We start from the raw sequence: 23961 nt of genomic DNA, 5'->3' as shown, positions 1-23961 counted from the left end.
TGGTTTGGTTTCTTCATCAGTATAACTGATAAACTACTAGTACCAAACTAATAAGGTCTCATAAAAATTGTAAAAAATTAGAATAGTGCTTGGCACATAGAGAATGCACCAAGCGGATAGCATAACTAATACAATAAAAGTATCAATTTTAAATAAAAAATCATATACTCCTTTTATTTTTTTAGAAAAATTTTTTCTATATAGTTTATTTGTGTATACAAATGCTTCTGATTTATTTTTATTTTTATTCTTCACTGAATTTGCTTATCTTTATCTTTTTCTATGTATAATATCATGTCCTCTACAAACAGGGATAATTTGATTTCCTCCTTTTCTGTTTGGATGCCCATTTCTTTCTAAGATTTCCATTAACATATTAAATAAGAGTGATGAAAATGGGCATCTTTGAAAGACAGCACTATTTCTAATATGATACCATGTGTCTTGGGTTCTTTTCTTGAAGTTTTAGTTCAGTGATTTCATTTTATCTTTGGACAAAACTTCTATAAGAAAACATTTTTTTCCTTCTTTTTGGAAATGATATTGCTAATTATCAATAATATCTTTGAGCCAAATGGGGCTAAAGAAAATGTACTTTCAAAAAACTGCTAATATAATGTGACTATTTCTGAACAGGCTGGTTATCCTGTTTAATTTTTCTAGGCTTTTTTTTTCTCTCTTTTCTTTTTCTTTTTTTTCCTGTTTTAGTCATAGAGTGATAGGAAATACTCTGTAAATATTATATAGGTAGAAAAAAGTTAATATAAATTTTAATAAAACCAAAGCCTTGGTTATTGGAATTATTTTAAAAATTTTTATATAAATCAAATTTCATATACTCTTCAATATATCTATTTACTAACAAAAAGTTAGATAGAGATATTATGAGTTTTTCTGCCCTTTACCTGGATAATAGTCTGTAAGTAAGAGGAACACATTTAGTTTTTCACATAAAAATCTTTCACTTAACCAAAGGAAGCTTTGTCAATGGAACTTTAAAAGGGAAATAAAGCAAAAATGAAACAAATATTTAATAAGATTTTGATAATGGCAAACTTAGGGAACAAGTTAAGTGAATGCAGTATTGGCAAAGAGATGAAAAGAATTATAGTATCTCGTTTTTGTTTTTATTTGTTTTTATAGTGCTGGGGATTGAAACCAGGACCTTGCCCTACAAAGCAAATGCTCTCTAACCCCTGACCTACATCCCTAACCTCCAAATTTTGGTTTTCATGATAGCACAGAACTCAAACTGTCTGATAGACTGTGCTACTTTACAATTAGTTATAGTAAATTTCTTGTCTATGGAATAAAAAATTTGTGTTTTATGAATGCCTTTAACTATATGGTATGTCTGAGTCTCTTGTCATTCAGTTGCTTTGAACACTAGGAAAAAAATAAGTTCAAGAAATTGTAAAAACTAAGTCAAGGGTTGTAAGTTGAATCAAGTCAACTTAGACCAAATGTTATTTTAATTTTTTACATATAAAAAAAATCAAGTAGGAATCTATATATCCAGGTGTTTGTGTGTGTGTGCACACATATGTATGTGGAGAAAGAAAAAAAAGAGTAAGATTTATTTAAAATAATTCACTCATGAAGGTAACCTGCTTTACTCAAAGTCTACTAATTTAAATGTAAATCTGAGCCAAAAAAAAAAAAAAAAAAACCTTCACAGAAACATCCAAAATAGTGTTTGACCAAATGTCTGGGCACTAGGCCCTGCTAAGTTGACACATAAAATTAACCATCACACCATTTCAGAATGTTTGAGCATTACATGATTTAATAATATGTATGTCCTAATATATTAAGATATTGGCACATAACAGTTATTAAATGTTAACTCCTCTTCCTCTTGTTATTCAAGCTGTTACTCTGTTAGAATGGTATTGAAAAAAAATAACTACTGTTTTTTAGCTTATGTAAGAAACACTTCTACTGTCCAAATAATAGGAGACATTTTGAATCATTGTTAAAAACAGCAGACATCATGTAGATAAAGTTTCCCACTCGATTGTCAGATGTGCTCATTCAAATTGAATCTTTGTGAAGAGAAATATATTCATGTATTTACGAAGGTAAGTACACTGGATTTTTTTTTTTTTTTTTTTTTGCAGTGCTTTCCCTGGCACTTCTGGCCATACAACTCTTTCCTTTCCAGTGGAGAGGAAAAGCTCAATTCCTTCGATCAGATAAGGACAAGTGGCTTGCTTTCTTTAAAAGACAAGCTTATCTTTTTATTCTCCCTCTTTTTTTGTTACTGCTGAGAAATCAGTATAAAATAAAAGCCCATCATACAAAACCTTAAGCAGCAGCAGCGGTAGTGACATTGTTCACACTCAGTTCACATGGATATGTTCATTATAACCAGTAAAGTTATCAAAGATGTGCAGTTCCCCAGTGCATTGGGCCTTCCACGGATAAATCATTTACGAACGTGCAAGACTCAGCCTGGCCTTTCCTCTTTGCTCCTGTTTCATTGTAGGAGGACTCTGCCCAGCTTCTGATCTTTGCACACTGACTTTACAATTGAAGCTCAGAATTCAGGCATCTCTACTTTCCTGCGGTCAGTGATAAGTGTTCTCTCATCTTCATCAATTTTGAATTTTCTCAAAGCTTGTTTTTTTTAAAAAAGGTCATAATCTGTAAGGAACTCTATTTGCAGATTCCTTAATAAATCTCTTTTCTAAATTATTTCAAGATAGCTCAAAATTATTATTTCTTTTTACATGAACTTCCTTGGGTGTGTTTTTTCTCTCCACAGGCTTTGAATTGTTTTCTTTCTCTATGAGTCATATGGGAATTTGTTCTCTGTGTAGAGAGTTTTGATGCTTCTGTTAAAAAAAACAAAACAAAACAAAACATGATTCTGCTGCTTCTTTTTGTTCCATGTTCTTTGTTTCTCAGGCCTATTAATATAGCCGATCTTATAAAGGTGACTGCTTGCATTGCAGTTGTACTTGGCCTTGGTGGGTTCTGGTGTGCCTCAGCCTGCTGGAATTGAGGGGAGAGCAGTTGGTGTGGTCAGTGCCAGCCTCAGGCAAGATAGGAAAATACCATAAAGGTGTCTTGGGTGTCCTTGCTCTGGGGTGCCCACACTTCCAACTTTCTTTTTTTATCAAACTTAGTTTCATTTTTATTTTTATTTAGTTTTTATTAGTGCATTATAATTATACATAATAATAGGGTTTATTATGACGTTTATACAGGCACATGACATAATTGGTTTCATTTCCCCATCCCCCACCTCCATTCCACCTCTGGCAATACTCTTTAAGGGTCACTGCTTAGGACCTTTCTATTTCTAAGAAGCCAATTTGTACTCAGGAAGATGTCATGTTGCTTCTTAACTTCCATTTTATCTGAGGACTGTATGAAGAGAGCAATAGTTAACCCCAAGAAACACAAGTTGTTGAAATATCCAGTTTATTGGCATGGACAGCATGTCTTTAAAACCACCTGGTATAGGTAATTATGTATACTATTAGTCCAGAGGTCTTTAAAGAAGATTTCTCTATAAGGCAGATAATGCTGGATTCCTGGTTTTCCCACCCTGACCCCCCTTCTTGTGCTGGTATAGCCATTCTACAATTGCTTACAAGGTTGGCTGCCAAAGACTCACAGCTGTTAGCTATAACCTTCTGTGGAGAATTCCCATCCACCAATGGAAGCCACCTAGCTTAAAAATTCCTGGGTGGATATTCCAGTCTCAGAGCAGCCCATAGTCATAGCCATTGGCTGCCTGATAGGCAAAATGAAATCCTAGCCACCTCTCCTAAAGATGGAACTACTGTTGGATCTCTTTCAGGCTCCAGAACTCTGTATGGGCTAAGGCTCTAGCTGATCTTGATCCACATCTTTGCTCTTCTGAGAGTACTGTCTCAAAGTCTCTTGCACAAGAATGCACCCTAAGGCTTTGCTTTTCGGGGACATGGTTTAAGATCCTAAGCATAATTTTGTGGAGCCAGCAAAACCTGGCACCTGAAAGAGGTGAAAGATTTTTGTTTTTTTGGCAAAATTTGATATTTCAAATAGAAAATATAATAGCATTGAAGTACTTTTCATGGAGAAAAATTAGAATTTTGACTTCTATTTTGAAGATCAAATGGGCACTCCCTTGAGTGTGTTACTATACATGTCTTAATCAAATATTATTAGTAGAAAAGGAAATCTAGTAAATTCTCTGCTTTGTTTACCATCCATTCAAAGATGCATGCTTCCATGGACTCATGGATGAAAAAAATATGCATATATTGTAGACTTCTCATATTTAACTGTATTCAAATGTCATAACTACAAATGAATCTTCCAAATGAAGTGCATTGACCAACTGTCTGTGGGTGGCAATCCCTTTTCTACTATAGGCATTTTGCAACTGGCCACTCTAGAAGTAGGTTCCAGTCTGGGGTGGTAGAGGATGTTTTCTGCATATCCAAGGAGGTCAGGCCACTTCGGTACTGTGAGCTTGTTTTACTGGGCATTCTTTCAAATGAACATACCTCAGAGGTAGAGAAACACAAAAATCCTATTCTACAATGGCAGCAGGCTCCCGATTGACCACACAACTGTTCAGATTTAGGGTGTAGCTCTTCAGTTTTTCACATCTCAGAGCTGTATCTGTCTATGCTCACATATCACATTTAAGGCAGCTATATTCACCCATGCAAAGCACACTCTATAAAAATGACACATTTCTTATTCTCACTCGGCATATTCTGTACTGATTTAGAAGTTTTACACCCCATCTCTGATCTGCCTTTGGACCTTTTCATTTGACCTTGGAATCTGGATTCACTTGGTGTGATTCCCTGCTCCTTCTCTTGCCCCTCTTCCCTGTCTGCTCACAGGAGCTCCTCTGCACATGGGTAATTCACTTGGGCATCTTCCAGGAGAAGCATACCAGCCATGGCTCTTTCTTCCGGTGTACCACCATCTCAAATACTGCTTCCTGACAATGCCCTCTGTGTGTCCCTTAAAATAGAATAAGACAATAGAACACAAAGGAAGCCACCAAATGGGAGCAAGGCTTTCTTTTAAGATTTCAAACAGATTTAAGCCATTAAATTCTACCACCCTTGTTCCAGGTACTGTGAGGCCTCAATGGGATGAAAAGTAGCTGCTTTCTCAAACCTCTCAATTGATCTTACCTCGTTGACCAGGATTTCTCACTAGGAGAAAAAAATAGAAAAAAAAAGGGCTCTGTCCATGTTGTAATTACTAGGACTCTGAGAAAAGATTCAAAATTCCTTTTTGCTTGGTGCAGTGGCACATGCTTATAATCTCAGTGCTGGGGAGGCTTTGCAGGAGGATTGTGAGTTCAAAGTAAGCCTCAGCAATTTATCAAGCCCCTAAGCAACTCAGCTGTACCCCATAGCTAAATAAAATCAATCAATCAATCTATCTATCTATCTATCTATCTATCTATCTATCTATCGGACTGAGGGTGAGGTTTAGTGGTTAAATGTCCTGGTGTTCAATTTCCAGTACCAAACACAAACAGACAGACAAACAAACAAAACCAATCTTTTCTATTATGACTGCATCTATTTGTCAGCTGTCTTTTATCATTCATCTATCGTGTGGCAGACACATAGTCTTCATCCTTATATAGCTTGCAGAGGTAGGTATTATCTCCATTCTGCAAATGAAGAAATTGTGGTTTAGAGAGGTTAGGACATGAAGTGACAAATCTGGATATAATCTATGTGTCTGACTTCCAAGACTATGTTCATTTTTCCCCACTCTGTGGTGCTGAACATAAAGCTCAGGGCCTCACACGTGCTAGGCACGTGCTCTACCCTTGAGCTCTACCCGATCCCCACTTTATATTGTTCTCCAAATGCTCGCCTCAGCCTGACCATAAGCCATTGGCATGGCTTCCTCTAATAGCTATCTTTTGCTACATAACCATCTTAGTGCCTTAAAACAGCACATATTCATTGTCTCAGTTTCTGTGGGCCTGAAGTCTAGCTTTCTTTGCTTAGAAAATGCAATCTTGGTGTCAGCTGGCCTTCGTGCCTTTCTGGAGCTTGGTGTCCTCTTCCAAGTTGTTAGAAAAATTAGTTTCCTAGCTTCTTATCCACTGTTGGTTGGAGGTGGCCTTCTTGGCCTCCCACATGGCCCTTTTCATAGGTGTGCACAACAAGGCTACTGGCTTCTTGAAGGGCAGAAGAGTGGTCTCCAGTTGCTGCCTTGGAGTTGTATCACTGTGCAGTGATATCCCACTACTTTTGCTACATTCTGTTAGTTGTGAGCAAGTCACCAGTCCTGCCCACACTTAAGGGGAGGGGATCATGCAAGGGTGTGGATTATTGGGGGGTCACCTTATTCTGAAGGGCTCACCTCAGGATGCCTCCACCACACCCCTTCAGCAAAGGTCTAACAAGGCTGCTGCTGAAGGTTAGAAAAGCATAGTCCAGAGCAGATCAGATCAAAGTTTCTGCTGCGGCTGTTAATTCCAGCTGCCATTTTCCTCCCCCATCTGTAAAGTAAGGAGGATGGTATTTATCTACTTTGCTGGGGCAGGGTGACAATTTGGCCACAAAATGCTTTGTTACCATGGATGAAAGTCTCTTTATAAAGCCACAGTATTTTTTTTTTCCCAAAAAAGAAAAATATAGAAAGAAGTCATTTGTTGCTAGGGAAACCACAACCTTTCACTGTGCTTATTTAGAAAAGAGACATATTCAAGACGCTTCACTGTAGGAACAGGGATGGTGCATTATGTTGGTGAGAATAAACAAAGAAAAAATATCATTTTTTTTTCTCAAATTAAAAGAAAATCCATTGTCTTATGTCTTGCTGAAAATATTTTATTCTGAGGGGTTCAATTTGAAATCCACCCTTTTCTACCCCCTGCCATTTTCTCTTGTTTGCATATGAAACTTCCTTTGAAGTCGGAGGAATCTTTGGATCTGGGCAAAACATGAGAAGCTGGAGGGATATTGGGCAAGCGAGCAAAACCCATTCCAACATGGAAAGGCTAGGAAGTCTTGGGATCTCCTTCTTCTGTCCACATTACTCCTGAGCACTAAGTCAAGAGTTTCAGAATGATTTTAAGTACATCCACAGACTCCTTGTATTATTGCTTAAATGATCACATTTTTGTACAGATACTGTGATTCAATTCACGCTTTTGAAAAGGCAGTTCTATTTTCAGGTGTCTGAAATTTTAGCCAAAATGGTTTGGTACAGTTTGACTCTAAATATCTTTTTCACAGACATTTTAGCACCGCTGGTCCTCCTTTGTTGTATAGTAAAGTGCTTCTCTTCCAGCACCTTTGTGAATAGGCTCCCTCAGCACGGGTCTCCAATCTGCTGTGCCAGGGCACTGCATCTCTCAAGGTCCAAGGAACTATGATATAGAATTTTTCTAGGGATATTTTACTTGTGAAAATGCAAAGGAGAGACAGAATGGGAAAAGAAGGAGGTAATTAAATTGGACTTTACGGAGCTACAGAAATATTATTATCTATCAATGGTGTGTGCCTGGGCACAGGTTCCTGGGTTAGCTTTCTGAAAGTCTTCCGTGGAGACATTCACTTAGAGTTTGAAAAGGAAGAGAAAAGGCATCTGAAAATTGGAGAGAATGTCATTTTGAATAGCTTTTATCTGTAGTCTGTATGCTACTGATTCTTCTGCTATTAGTACTGTAGAAAAAAATGTCTCAAAGTGGATGGCCTCTCTTCCTAGGACAGAAGTTGTATGCCATTGAGGATTGTTCCCACTTCTCAGGAAGGGAATGGGGAGAGGGGTGTGTATGCAGGAATCCCTGCCCCCTAAATGCCATCTGCTTAGCAAAGAGGGCATTCCAGAGGGTTAACATCCAATGTTAAGGACAGTTAGCTATAAAGGACCTAATTGTTATGGTTCATCTCATTGTCTCATACGTCTCTTTATGTGTGTCTTTGTTCTTTGAGTCTAGGCCTGTGCTGGTGGAATGATATTTTACTCACTACTGTGGTTACCTACATTAAAACTTACGAATTCAAACTGTTAAGCACTTTCTTTGAAAATCTCAAATGATTGCACACATAGTTAAAACTGATGGATGCTGAGAATCATAAACCCAATACAGATAATCAGTAAAAAATGCATTTTATTCTAATATTCAAATGTTCAAATGCAATATCTACAACAGTTCAAGTTGCTGTTTTCCATGGTCATATGTATCACATTAATAAAGGATTATATGGGCTAGATTTCTAATTGTCATTTAGCTTCCACAGAACTTAAATTTATAATTTTCTATTGGAAAAAGCCATTTTTTAAAAATTAAGTTATTTATTTATTCTAATTTGTTATACACGATGGCAGAATGCAATTCATTTCATATTACACATATACAGCACATTTTTTCAAGTCACTGATTGTACACAAAGTATTTTCACACCATTCATGTCTTCATACATGTACTTAGGGTAATGATGTCTAACTCATTCCACCATCATTTCTACCCCCTTACCCCCTCCTTTCTCCTCCCTCTCTGTCACCCTATCTAAAGTTCCTCCATTCCTCCCATACTCCCCACCCCACTCCCATTGCCATTATGAGTCAGCATCCTCATATCAAAGAAAACATTCGACCTTTGGTTTATTGGGATTGGCTTACTTCACTTAGCATTATATTCTCCAACTTTATCCATTTTTTTTTTACGTGGTTACGAAGTTTAATTCAACCATTATTCCTAATTTTGCCTTGTAAAAATAACAAAATGTTCCTATCAAAATTGCATTGTGATGTAAGGACAGGTTTCTTGTTTTGATACAGCTCTAGAAACATGTTGGCACCAAATGTTATTAAAAAAAATTAAGGCTTAATAAAAATACAGACTAGTAATTTCTTAATGCAGCTTGGAGGTTGAGGACAGGATGTGTCCACATACAGACAGCATCTTCCTAATGCAGGCGCGCACCATACCCACAAAGCTGGGCTCACCTGGGAAGTGCCTTCTCTGCTCCCACAGTGAGCACACTGCCCAGCACATGGACTCAGAAGAGAGTTTCCTTCTCATTGGCACAACAGCAGGAACCAGCACAGTAATGTCAGATATTTTTCTTGGCAATTTGATTTAGAATTCACAATTTATTTTCTCTAAGAAAACATCATTACAAATAGTGGTTCATATCTATCATTAACACTAGTTCCTTGTAAGTCAAACAAGTTAGTGGGTTTTGGCTTAAAAAGCTAAGCAACATTTATATTATTTTAATGGGAACTTGCCCTGCCCCAAAATTCCAAACAATGTTATAAATGACTTTGAACAGAAACCTGTCCAAGTTCTCAGGACTCACATGGAATGTTTTTGGCTCCATGGTGAATAGGGCAACTGAAGGGGTTAAGATTCTTTGGCTGACAAGTCATATGCAGACCCCTCCATGTGCCAGGAGCCAGAGCCTGGGGAATGATTAGCTCCTGCAGGTAGTGTTAGACCACACAAGACCTGCTGTTTGTCCAAAGCTAAAGGACACCGAGGATGTTCCTAGCACCTGGTCCGAGCCCTGTAGGCACTTAAAGCAATAGCCACGCCACTGAGGCCCTCTCCTGTTAATATGCCCACCACAGGGAAGCAGGGAACTGAGGCTGCAGTGGACAGGGAGGGACCTCTGCCTGACAGATGAAGCAACATGACTCATGCCAGCAAAGCATCTGCTGGCGTGTGAGCTGAGACTCTGCTGACAAACTACTTAACGCTCTGGCCTGTTGTTTATAGTAGGGTCCAGAGGTTCTGCAGTTTCAAAAAAGTGGCTGAAGCAGTGGACTGCTTTCTGGAAGATGTCAGAAACCAAATCCACAGGCATTTATGTGAAGCTGGTACTTGAAGACAGCCTTTTAGATATCACTGAAGAAACCAACCTAAGAACCCAAGGTGCTCATGCATTCCCACCAACTATAGGAACAAAGACACAGGAAGGATCTGAAAAAACCCTGTACTCAGGTGTACATGAAGAGATTTAAAGACCTGCAGAGGGCAGAGTGCAGCTTTGGAAGTGAGCTTCACACCATCAGTGAAGAACCAAGGCCCAGACTTAAGGCTGATGAGAGGAAACATATGGAACAATCTACAAGTAAATCCAGCACATCAAGGACCGAGGCCAGTCCCTGAGAGAGGACGGCAGATTCCTATGTGAGATGTGGTCATGGTTTGAGATGCAGGAACTTGGCAACTCAGAGGACCAGGGTAGAAAAACTTTCAGAGCAGCCGACTGAGGTCAACTGTTTGGTTCTGTTGACTGCTGCTGAGGAAAAGCAGTCACGGTGCTTCAAGAGAGAAGGACGACACACTGGGGGTAAAAAGAGGAGATGATGGGCTTAGTGGTCTCTTGGGAGTGGAAGCTATCCTTGTGATGGGTAACTGGTCCTGGGGCCAAAGGGGATGCTTTATGTGGACTCCCACTGCCTTCCTGATGTTTCTGCTTTTGCTTCCTCTCCATCCTACAGCAAGACAGACTGGGCTTTCTTCAGCTGTTCCTGGATGCCTAGTCAGCAGGAGACAGCTCACAGAAGAGCCCACCAGCCACGCAGCACCAGCTCCCTGCCCTTGCCTACCTCAGAATCCTGCTCCATCAGAACAAATGAGCAGACACCAGGGGAGCCCTCTATCCCCATCCCCAGACATGTAGCTTGCAGTCTGAAAGGCCCCAGTCCTCTAGGCAGCCAGCTTCACACACAGGGCAACCCTCTCCCACCCCCTTTTGTTTGGGCTAAAGAAAACAATAAACTTTTAATACTCTGTATCTTGAATTTCTGGTCTGGCTACAGGCAGAGCAGTAAGTAGCCTCTTAGTAGAAGGAGATGCTGGATTTGCCTCCTGGTGGGTTCAGGACCTTGTTGTGAGAGCGAGGCCTCGGCCCCAGCCTGGGCTCCTGGCTGTCAGCTGGGGGCGTAGGCTCAGGCGCCTTGGCGTGGTCTGCTCCTCGGGAGCTGCCCTTTTCTCCTGACTCTTCTCAGCTAAAGGTGCTTCCTGCAGCTTTATGGTCTGGCTTTGGGTCTTCTCCTTCGCACAAGAACACATGATCCTTGGGTTTGTTTGGGTGTGCCAGGGGTGAAGTGGCAGTGACTGGGGACCCAAAAATGTCACTGGTCTTCCCACCTGGTGGGTTCAGACCTTGTCGGGTCTGCACAGGAGTCGATTCATCAAAGATACCACTTCCTTTCCCTCCTGGGGGGTTTGTCCTTTTGGGTACATTCTGAGGTTCTTCTGTTGGTCCAAAAATATTTGACGCCATCCTATTAGGCCTGCTTGAAGGAACAGCTTCTTCTGGACTTCCAAAAAGATTGCTGGATTCTCCTCCTGGGGGCTTCATGGCCCTGGACCCAAGCCGGCTGGCCTCAGCGTCCGCGCCCTGGAACATCCAACTTTATCCATTTACCTGCAAATGTCATGATTTTTTTTCTGTTTTCTAGAAAAAGCCATTTTAACTCTGAGTCTGCCTACCAAGGAAAGGTCAGGTGAGGTCAGATGTGTGAATTGCTGGAAATTACAGAAAAATTTATCTAGACAATATAAGGAGGAGAAGGGTTTGAAAAAAAGTAAACACATTACTGTATGTCTCTAATTTCCTACATCATCATAGTAATAATTAAGGAATCAAATATTTTGGTTAGAAGCTATGAGTGAAAATACTAACATTCTTCTAATTGTAATTCATGGACAGCATAATACCTTGATAATAGTGCCAGAAAGTTTGTTGTATTTGGTAAGAAAAGAAAAAAAAATTAAAACCATTCAGTTTGATATGTTTGCATACCAATAGGGTGTATACTTTGCATTGGCCAGATGATTTCACATGACTTGTTGCTAATAGTGGAATCATGTAATTACAGACTACTTGTCCCTGCCTGATTTTCAATGGGGAAGATAAGGGATGTGATGTCAGATTTCTGTTTTTCAAATACCGCACTTTGTATAAACGCAAATGCCGGTATAACCTTTTATAGTTAAAAGGGATTTTTAGCAATCAACCAATGATAGATCTGATACCCTGAGAGGTGAAGTGATTTGCTTCAAATTATGAAGGCAGTGTCCTAATTGAGAAAAAAGTGAAGATTTCCTGGTTCTTAGCCCAGACACTCATAGTACAGTATTGAGGCATCAGAATTCGTTTTAAATGTGCCAAGCAGATATAAAATTATTACTTGTGACTCTGTGGGTTTTCATAGGATACATTTTTCAAATGATTTTGGAAGACTAAGGTAACACCTGCTACTTTTAAATAAACGAAAAACATCTTTAATCTTTATTAAATTCTCCTTGCTTCCAATGTGCTAAAGAAGAGTACACAAGCTGTCAGTATCTCCATTAAAAAAATTTAAAAAATGACAGCAAAATAAAGTCATTAAAAATGTCTTATTAGGGAAGTGATGAACTAAATAGTCCAAGGTTGTGGTTTCTTCTGTTCAATATAGTTCTCGAAACACTGGTCAGAGCAATTAGACAGACGAAAGAAATTAAAGGCATAAAAATAGGAAAAGAAGAACTTAAATTATCACTATTTGCAGATGACATGATTCTATACCTAGCAGACCCCAAAGGGTCTACAAAGAAACTATTAGAGCTAATAAACGAATTCAGCAAAGTGGCAGGATATAAAATCAACACGCATAAATCAAAGGCATTCCTGTATATCAGCAACAAATCCTCTGAAATGGAAATGAGGACAACCACTCCATTCACAATATCCCCCCCCCCCCCAAATAATATACTTGGGAATCAACCTAACAAAAGAGGTGAAAGACTTATACAATGAAAACTACAGAACCCTAAAGAGAGAATAGAAGAAGATCTTAGAAGATGGAAAAATATACCCTGCTCATGGATAGGCAGAACTAACATCATCAAAATGGCGATATTACCAAAAGTTCTCTATAGGTTTAACGCAATGCCAATCAAAATCCCAATGGCATCTCTTGTAGAAATAGATAAAGCAATCATGAAATTCATATGGAAAAATAAAAGACCCAGAATAGCAAAAACAACTCTAAGCAGGAAGTGTGAATCAGGCGGTATAGCGATACCAGACTTCAAACTATACTACAGAGCAATAGTAACAAAAACAGCATGGTACTGGTACCAAAACAGGTGGGTGGGCCAATGGTACAGAATAGAGGACACAGAAACCAATCCACAATATTACAACTATCTTATATCTGATAAAGGGGCTAAAAGCATGCAATGGAGGAAGGATAGCATCTTCAACAAATGGTGCTGGGAAAACTGGAAATCCATATGCAACAAAATGAAACTGAATCCCTTTCTCTCGCCATGCACAAAAGTTAACTCAAAATGGATCAAGGAGCTTGATATCAAATCAGAGACACGGCGTCTGATAGAAGAAAAAGTTGGCTACCATCTACATACTGTAGGGTCGGGCTCCAAATTCCTCAGTAGGACACCCATAGCACAACAGTTAATAACTAGAATCAACAAATGGGACTTACTCAAACTAAAAAGTTTTTTCTCAGCAAAAGAAACAATAAGAGAGGTAAATAGGGAGCCTACATCCTGGGAACAAATCTTTACTCCTCACATTTCAGATAGAGCCCTAATATCCAGAGTATACAAAGAACTCAAAAAATTAAACAATAAGAAAAGAAATAACCCAATCAACAAATGGGCCAAGGACCTGAACAGACACTTCTCAGAGGAGGACATACAATCAATCAACAAGTACATGAAAAAATGCTCACCATCTCTAGCAGTCAGAGAAATGCAAATCAAAACCACCCTAAGATACCATCTCACTCCAGTAAGATTGGCAGCCATTAGGAAGTCAAACAACAAGTGCTGGCGAGGATGTGGGGAAAAGGGTACACTTGTCCATTGCTGGTGGGACTGCAAATTGGTGCGGCTAATTTGGAAAGCAGTATGGAGATTTCTTGGAAAGCTGGGAATGGAACCACCATTTGACCCAGCTATTCCCCTTCTTGGTCTATTCCCTAAAGACCTAAAAAGAGCATACTACAGAGACACTGCTACATCGATGTTCATAGCAGCACAATTCACAATAGCAAGACTGTGGAACCAACCTAGATGCCCTTCAATAGATGAATGGATAAAAAAATGTGGCATTTATACACAATGGAGTATTACTCTGCATTAAAAAATGACAAAATCATAGAATTTGGAGGGAAATGGATGGCATTAGAGCAGATTATGCTAAGTGAAGCTAGCCAATCCCTAAAAAACAAATGCAAAATGTCTTCTTTGATATAAGGAGAGTAACTAAGAACAGAGTAGGGACGAAGAGCATGAGAAGAAGATTAACATTAAACAGGGATGAGAGGTGGGAGGGAAAGGGAGAGAGAAGGGAAATTGAACGGAAATGGAAGGAGACCCTCAGGGTTTTATAAAATTACATACAAGAGGAAGTGAGGGGAAAGGGGAAAACAAACAAGGGGGAGAAATGAATTACAGTAGATGGGGTAGAGAGAGAAGAGGGGAGGGGAGGGGAGGGGAGGGGGGATAGTAGAGGATAGGAAAGGCAGCAGAAAACAACAGACACTAGTATGGCAATATGTAAAAAAGTGGATGTGTAACCAATGTGATTCTGCAATCTGTATACGGGGTAAAAATGGGAGTTCATAACCCACTTGAATCAAAGTGTGAAATATGATATATCAAGAACTATGTAATGTTTTGAACAACCAACAATAAAAATTAAAAAAAAAAAAACAAGGTTGTGGTTTGACTTTCTCCAGTTGGATATAATTGTCTACTTATTTCCATAGTCTGACCGTCTTTCACATTTCCACAGATGTTATATGGAAACATTATAAAACTGACTCTGAAGCCACCAACGAACTTAAACAGTTATTTTATTTATTTATTTATTTTTTAACTTTATGTCTGTCATATATTGGCCAGAAAAAATCCTTATATATAGAAACTTTAAATAAATATATATTAAATTGAATAGTATATAGTTCTTTTTTAAATTTTGTTTTTCTTTCATTACAATTGTTAATACACATATATATCACAATTTTTCATATCTCTGTTTGTATATAAAGTTGGTTGACATCACATTGCTCCATCCTTGCTAATCCCCTGCCTCCTCCTTTCCCTCCCTCCCCTCTTCCCTATCTCGCTAAACAGTGATTTAAACAGACGGGTGCGCGCGCACACACACACAGACACACACACACATAAAGATACATTTTTACATATATATATTTAACTAATGTTAATGTACTTGAAAAAACAGGAAATGCACTTGGTTAAAATTAGTGTCTCTTCAGTGAGTTGTTTTCATAACAATGCTCATGTCAATGGGTTTTGAATGCACTTAGAAGAGTACACACATGCACACCAAAATTATGTAATAGCCCACAGTCAGCTGGAGCTAAATGGATCATGTGAATGCCAAAGATTCCTCGCTGTATTTTCCCCTGAAATCACAAACTTATGACTTGACAGAATGTGAGTTTGCCTTGTCAACTAGACAAACCTGGCACAAAAAGCTGGTCAGCAGCAGATTATATTGGGTAGCACTAGATGCTGCAGGGGAGTGGCTAGCCTACCTTCTACTTGGCCTTCTCATTAAAGAGCTGCTCTTTAGGAACTACTTGCTGTAAACAGTACTGTTTGGCCCTCACATCCTCATGCCAAGATATTGTATCTACAAATCCTAGCTCTGTTTGAGTCAGACATCCTCAATTTTAGCCACTTACATGTCCAATAACTATGACTCCCTACTTATTCATTTTCTGTGATTCTGATTGTAGTTAGGTACATGGAGATTGAAGTAATGTTTTATCAGTAATATATAATCTATGACACCAACTAGTTTGGAAATCTTCAGCACTCCAAACATCTGACTACTCAACCGTCAAATTTTCTGTTATTTCCCCCCATTACTTGATCATTTCATGATGAAATGCTTTTTAATTGAGACATAATATTTGTACGATTTTATGGGGTATCTTAGGTAATCAGTACTTGTATAAAGTGTGTAATAAGACATCAGGGCAACTACCAATTCCATCTCTTCAGTCATTAATCATTTTTATGTATTGACCATTTTGTAGTCTTCTTTTCTAGTGATTTTGGAAAAGATCATAGATGGTTTCAAACAACAGTTATCCTACTGTGATGAAGAAACACTGGAATAACTTCTACACTCTGTGTTTTGGTGCCCTTTATTGGGCTTCTTTCCATCCCCCATCCCCACTACCCTTCTCAGACTCTTGAACTCTATTCATTACATTATTCTACAAGATCAACTTACTGGTTTCCATACATGAGGGAGGATATGTACATGAGGGTATTTGTCTTTATGTGTCTGAGTTTTTCACTTAGTGCAATGTCCTTCAGTTCTATCCATGTTGCTGGCAAGTGACAGGATTTATTCTTTTTTATGGCTGAATAGTATTCCATTATGTAATGATACCATATTTTGTTTATCCATTCATCCACAGAAGGGATCTGAGTTGATTCTCTATTTTAGCTATTATTAATAGTGCTGCAATGGGGGTGTAAGTATCATTTTGGTACAATTACTTCATCTCCTTTGGTATATACCCAGTGGTAGAATTGTTGGTAATTCTATTTTTATTTTTATTTTTTAGAAATCTCCATACTATTTTCCATAATGACTGTGCTAATTTACATTCTTACCTATACTGTATGAGTTCCCCTTTCTTTATGTCCTTACTATCATGTTATTTTTGTCTCTTTTATAATAGCCATTCCAACTGGGGTGAGATGATATCTCATGTGGTTTTGATGCACGTCTCCTGGATTAGTGAAACTGAGCTTTTTTCATGTGTTTGTTGGCCATTTTATGTTTTATTTTGAGAAGTGGCTGGTTCCTTAGTGTATTTTTTGATTTGACATGTGTGTGGTGTGTGTGTGTGTGTGTGTGTGTGTGTGTGTGTGTGTGGTGTTCAGTCTCTTGAGTTCCTTATATATTCTGGAAATCAATCTCCTGTCATATTAATACTTTATAAATATTTTAGTCAGTTCTGTAAATTGTCTCTTAATTCTATTGATCATTTTATTTTCTATGCAGAAGCTTCTTAGTTTGATATAATCCAATTTTTTTCCATTTTTCCTTATGTTAGCTGTGCCTTTGGAGTCCAATCTAAAAAGTAATTGACTACATTAATGTCTCCAAGATATTACCCCGTTATCTTGTAGTAATTTCAGGTTTAACATTAAGATAGTTAATACATTTTGAGTTGATTGTTGTGTATAGTGGGAAGAAGAGATCTAGTTTCATTCTTCTGCATATGCATACTCAGTTTTCCCAGCACCATTTATTGAATAGACTGTCTTTTCTCCACTGTTGGTTCTGTTGTCAAAAATCAACTGGCTGTATGAGCACGGATTAATTTCTAGGCTCCATGTCTTGCTCTTTTGGTCTATGTGTTTATTTTTATGCCAGTACCATGATGTTTAGGTTACAACAGTTTACTTGGTGTTGGAGGATGTTTTGAACTTAGGTATTGAGATGCCTCTAGCATTGTTCCCCCACACCCCAGAGGCAATTTGGATATCCTCTTTTGTGGGTCCATATAAATTTTAGGGTTGTTTTTTTCTATTTATGTAAGGAAAGTCATTGGTATTTTGATGGGAATTACATTGATTCTATAGCTCAATTTGGGTAGTATGGACATTTTCAAAATAATACTTGTGCTAATCTGTGACCATAGATCATCTTTCTATTTTTTATGTGTGTCCTCTATAATTTCTTTCATCAGTGGTTTGTAACTTGCATTATGGACATGGTTATTTAAATCTGAAAGATTAAAGTTGGATAGGATTTCAGTCATCATTTTTTGGTCACCTTGATATCATCCCCTGACTCAATACATTGAAGATGTAACTGAGAACTTGATGTTGAATATCTGTCTCTGATACCAACTGAGAAGTAATTTTTTAATTTGCTTTTGTGATTTGGAGTAATGAACACACTTTTTTTTTTTTTTTTATAAAAGTCTAGTTAAACATTTTAAGCTTTGCAGGCCATGTGGTTTTTACCATAATCATTCAACTCTGCAAAAGTAGCTCCAGATAGTATATATTCCAGTCCAACTTTATTTATAAAATTAGATTGTGGCCTGAATTTGCTTCTGAATCTGTTGTTAGGCATCATAGTAAATTATATGGAGTGATTAATACTCTAAAATTCCTGAGCTTTAGAATTCCTTTTGCTGGACTCCTAGGGGAAGGATTTCACAGAATGAGTTTTGCAAAAACAACTATTACAAATTTATTTCAATTCATGTGATGGGAGATATATTAAATTTAGCTTCTGGGAAGTAAAAGAAAAAAAATCTACTATGATTTTCTTAATTTAACAAATTGTCAGAAAGTCTAAGAATAACTCTTGCAGAGATCACAAAATAAATGTTACTGATTTGTCAATGCCAAAAGCTGGAATGATCAATTTAGATCACTACAGTCTGGAAGTCTACTAAATGGAATGAATTATCCAGTCCATTAATTTAGAAATTGGCTAATGTTGTGAAAATTTCTCTAGTTATTGATACTCTCACTTGCATCTTAGCCAATAGGAAAAAAAAAAACTTGCCATTGGAATTAACCTCTTAGATCTTAAAAACAAAATGAAACAAAAGCTTAATGATTATTTCTACTACTGTGACATATTGTTTGCCATTTGAATTTATTGTTAAGAATCTATAATGCTGATAGTGATTGATGTCAGCAAGATTGCAAAATAGGGGTTTCTGGTGTTCCTTCTGTCACAGAAACATTAGTTTGAACAATCATATGCTCATAAAAGTACAGAGCTAAGGAATCCAGGTAAGAGATTCTGAAACTGAGTGGAGCACAGAATTTAGAAAAGACATATAAAAAGAAGGTAGGAAGAACTGTTTCATATTACCTATGTCACCCTCTCCCAAGCCCAGACAACAGAATGCAGAAAGATACTCTCTCCATGGGTGAAGGAAAATAAAGTGACTAACCTCAGATCCCAATTCACTTCAGTGAACCAGACAGTGACCCCTATCTCTAGGTTGGTCTCAGTGGCCTCAGGCTCAAGAACCACCCCACCACCATGTCAGCCTGTACAATTCTCATCACAATGCTAGGTTGGCCCTTGTAAATCCAGGCTCCAGGCTGGTCTCTGCAGACCCAGGTTTCAGGCCAGCCCCTATAGACTGAGGAATCAGGTTTATCCCTATGGACTCAGACTCTAAGCTTGCCTTAGTCCTAGGCTGGCTCCACAGACTCAAGCTCAGAATATGCCTTAACATCAGATCAGTCCCTGTGGGCCCATAATCTGATCTTGCATCCTCATACTCCCAGACCAAGGCCACAAACCTATCCCATGGATCCAGTTACCAGGTCACCCCAGTGGACCCCAGCTCCAGGCTCATTCCCATAGACCCAGCATCCAGACCTATAACCCAGGATCTAAGATCAAGGCTTGCCTATGCAGGCTCAGGTGCCAGGTCTATCCACATGGACCTAAGCTATAGGCTGGTCCTTGGGGAACCAGGTGCCAGGCCTACCAGGCTTCTGACTCAGGCATAAGGTCATTCAGTTGAAAATGCTTCAGCAGCAAGTACTTTCCATAGACTCCACCAGCTGAACCGCTAGAGAATCTCTGAATAGTCTGATTGGTAAGGAGTATTCCCCACCAAAACCAATCTATACAGTCTTAAAAGGGAATAGCCTTCAAATGTACAGGCACCAATACAAACCTAACCCAATTCAGAAAGAATTGGGGCAACCTGACATCACCAACGGAACAAAACAAAGTACCAGAATAACCCTAAGAAATGAAGATTTGTGATTATTCAGAATCATAATTTAAAACAAACTCAGGAGCTGGGGTTGTAGCTCAGTGGTAGAGCACTTGCCTACCATGTGTGAGGCCCTGGGTTCAATTCTCAGCACTGCGTATGAATAATAAAATAAAGGTCCATCAACAATTTAAAAAATTTTAAAAAGCAAACTCAGTGAGCCACTACAAAAAATGGACACCTAAATAAAATAATAAAAATGATACAATAACAAAATAAGAAGTTCAAGGAGATAGAAACCATGAAAGGAATCAAACAGAAATTCTGGAGCTGAAGGAAACAATGACTGAACTGAAAGGTGGTATATTATCTCACATTAACTGTTAAGATGGCTATCACAACCATGCATGGGGCACACACCTCTAATCCCAGTGGCTTGGGAGGCTGAGGCAAGAGGATTGCCAGTTCAAAGCCAGAAAAAAGTGAGGTGCTAAGCAACTCAGGGAGACCCTGTCTCTAAATAAAAAAATACAAAGTAGGGCTGGGGATGTGGTTCAGTAGTCAAGTGCCCCTGAGTTCAATCCCTGGTACCCCCCACACAAAAAAGATGGCTCTTATAAAACAATGAAAAACAGATGCTGCATGTACAGGTGTATGCTTGTAATCCTGGCTATTCGAGAACCTGAGGATTGCAAATTCAAGAGACCTTTAAAAAACAACAACAAAAACAACAACAACAAAAATCCCAAAAAACAAAACAGGGAGGCTGAAGCAGGTAAGTGGTATAACATTTGTCTAGAATGTGAGAAGCCTTGGATTCAATGCTACAGTCAGATCTCAGGTAGGACTTCAGTCTTGTGAAAGCAAAAACAAATATGAAAGCTACAAGTGTTGGTGAGAATATGGAGAAAAGGGAACTCTTGTATGGTATAGATATGATGTAAATTAGTACAACCATTGGAGGCTTTTACTTTTTCTTCAAAAAGCAAAAATAGAATTACTATATAATCTAGCAATTCTCCTTTTGTATACATCCAAAGAAAATGGAAGTTAGTATCTTAGAGATATTTGCAATGAAGTTAGTATCTTAGAGATATTTGCACCCCCCAGTTCCTTGAAGCACTATTTACAATAGCCAAGAGAGAGACATGGCTTAAACATCCATTGGTGGATGAATGAATGAAGAAAAAAATATGGAATATTATCCAGCCTAAAATATGCTTCCATATAGACAACAACAGGGATGAACCTGGAGGATATTATCTAAGTGAAATAAGAAAGATGAAGAAAGACAAATGCTGCATGATTTCACTTATATATAGAATCTAAAAATGTCAGACTCAAAAGTAGAAAGTAGAATGGTGGTTGCCAGTAACTTGGGGGTAGGGAAATGGGAGATTTTGGTCAAAGGGTACAAAGTTTCAATTATGCTGAATTAATAAGTTTTGGAGATCTGGTGAACTAGAGCATGGTAGTTAATATTAACTAATATATAGTTAATAATACAGTATTGTGTACAGAAATAAGAAAGATCAGTGGAGTAGACCAAGAGGATTGAGGGGGAAAAGGGAAGAAGAATGGAATAAATCTGACCTAATTTCCTATGCACATATGTGAATGTACCACAGTGAATCTCACCATCAAATTTGTCATTATATCAAAATGAACCTAATGTTAAGTATAAATAAAAAGAACCAATAAAAAGAATAAAAATTAATCCAGTGTGTATATGATGCAATGTGGTAAAGTGTTTTTATCTAATAATTTTACATGTGATAAAAAATATGCAAAAGAGTAGACCTTAAATGTTTTCACTATACACACAAACATATAAATTGTGTTGATTGATGGTTATGTGAATTAGCTCGATAGTGGCAATTATTTCACAATGTACATGTATATCTAAATATTGTTTTTAGACCTTAAATATATACATTTTAGTTTGCCAGTTACACCTCAATAAAGCTAGGGGGAAGTGAATTTGTAATGCTACTGAGTAAATAAAAAAGTATTTGCCAACTAAATTGTCTGGGGAAAACTAGGCATCTTGCCAAATTTTAAAAAAATTAGGTAAAGATGACATATTATGCATGCTATTTTTATGACTATTTAATTTGGTTTTAAATCTCTGCTTAGGAAACAGAGACTATGAGAGAGTATTTGTTCTAGATTATACTGTAGTTATGCTTTTATACTTTAAATGATGAGTAGACTGACCAGGTCTAAGGAAGTGTTAAGATTCTGAATGAACAGGTAATGTATGATAAAAGTAATAGGGCCAATATGTTTGATAATTTGAATAAGATTCTTATCGCTTCAATGAAGAGTAGAAAACTATTAGAAAACATTTTAAAAATATGATAAATAACTGTATTTATAGGGGTTGGTCTCTGTGTCTTCTATTCTGTATCATTGGTCTACATGTCCACTTTGGTGACAAAATACTGTTTTTGTTACTGTTGTTCTTTAGTGTAGTTTAAGGTCTGGTATTGTGATGCTTCCTGCTTCACTTTTCTTGTTAAGGATTGCTTTGACTATTCTGGGTCTCTAATTTTTCCAAATGAATTTCATGATTGCTTTTTTTGAGTTCTATGAAGAATGACATTGGGATTTTATTAGGAATCACATTAAATATGGATAACGGTTTTGGTAGTACAGCCATTTTGACAATATTAACTCTGCCTATCCAAGAGCATGGGAGATCTTTCCATCTTCTTAGGTCTTCTTCAATTTCCTTCTTTAGTGTTCTGTAGTTTTCCTTGTAGATGTCTTTCACCTCTTTTGTTAGATTGATTCCCAAGTATTTTATATTTTTTGAGGCTAGTTGAATGGGGTAGTTTTTCTAATTTCTCTTTCAGTGGATTCATTACTTATGTATAGAAATGCAATTGATTTATGGGTGTTGATTTTATATCCTGCGAATTTTCATTTATTAGTTCTAGAAGTTTTTGGATCTTCTAAATATAGAATCATGTCATTGGCAAATAGTGATAGTTTGAGTTCTTCTTTTCCTATGCATATCCCTTTAATTTCTTTTGTCTGATTGTTCTGGCTAGAATTTTAAGGACTATGTTGAATAGAAGTGGTGAAAGAGGGCATCCCTGTTATACTACACAAAGGTACCAAAAGTATACATTGGAGAAAAGATAGCCTCTTCAACAAATGGTGCTGGGAAAACTGGAAATTCATATGTAGCAAAATGAACTTAAACTTCTGTCTCTCACCATGCACAAAACTCAAAGTGGATCAAGGACCTAGGAATTACACCAGAGACACTACACCTAATAGAAGAAACAATAGGCTCAAATCTTCATCATGTTGGATTAGGCCCTGACTTCCTTAACAAGAGTCCTAAAGCACAAGAAGTAAAATCAAGAATCAATAAATGAGATGAATTCAAGATAAAAAGCTTCCTTTCAGCAAAAGAGACAATCATTGAGGTGAAGAGAGAGCCTACAAGTATGGGAGCAATTTTTTACCACATATACATCAGGTAGAGCACTAATTGCCAGGATATATAAAGAACTCAAAAACTTAATACCAAAACCCCCCCAAATAACCCAACCAATAAATGGGCTAAAGAACTAACGGACACTTCTAAGAAGAAGATATATAAGCAATCAACAATATATGAAAAAGTGTTCAACATTTTTAGTAATTAGATAAATGCAAATCAAAACTATTCTAAGATTTCATCTCACTCCAGTCAGAATGGCAGTTATCAAGAATGCCAGAAATAATAAGTGTTGGAGAGGATGTGGGGAAAAACGTACACTCAAACATTGCTGGTGGGACTGCAAATTGGTGCAATCACTTTGGAAAGCAGTGTGGAGATTCCTCAGAAAACTTGGAATGGAACCACAGTTTGACCCAGCTATCCCACTCCTTGGTCTATATCCAAAGGACTTAAAATCTGCCACACCAATGTTTATAGCAGCTCAATTCACAGTAGCTAAACTGTGGAGACAAACTTGATGCCCACCAATAGATGAGTGGATAAATAAACTGTGATATATATTCACAATGGAATATTACTCAGAATCAAAACAGAATAAAATCATGGCATGTGCAGATAAATGGGTGGAATAATATTATGCTAAGTGAAGTAAGCCAATACCAAAAAACTAAAGGTCGAATGTTTTCTCTTATTAGTGAATTCTGATTTAAGATGGGGAGTGGGCATGGGAAGAATGGAGGAACTTTGGATTGGGCAAAGGGGAGGGTGGGGAGGGGTTATAAGGA

At 37.8% G+C, this 23961-nt stretch overlaps 1 pseudogene; it reads right to left on the bottom strand.

Annotated features, from left to right (window-relative positions):
- Window positions 1–10016: 10016 nt before the first annotated feature.
- LOC143396462 (jupiter microtubule associated homolog 2 pseudogene) lies at window positions 10017–11357 on the bottom strand (annotated as a pseudogene).
- Window positions 11358–23961: the final 12604 nt, after the last annotated feature.

Source organism: Callospermophilus lateralis, chromosome 4 (genome assembly GCF_048772815.1).
Source record: "Callospermophilus lateralis isolate mCalLat2 chromosome 4, mCalLat2.hap1, whole genome shotgun sequence".
In the NCBI taxonomy this organism is placed as follows: domain Eukaryota; kingdom Metazoa; phylum Chordata; class Mammalia; order Rodentia; family Sciuridae; genus Callospermophilus; species Callospermophilus lateralis.
This window is presented reverse-complemented; position numbering and strand designations above follow the sequence as displayed.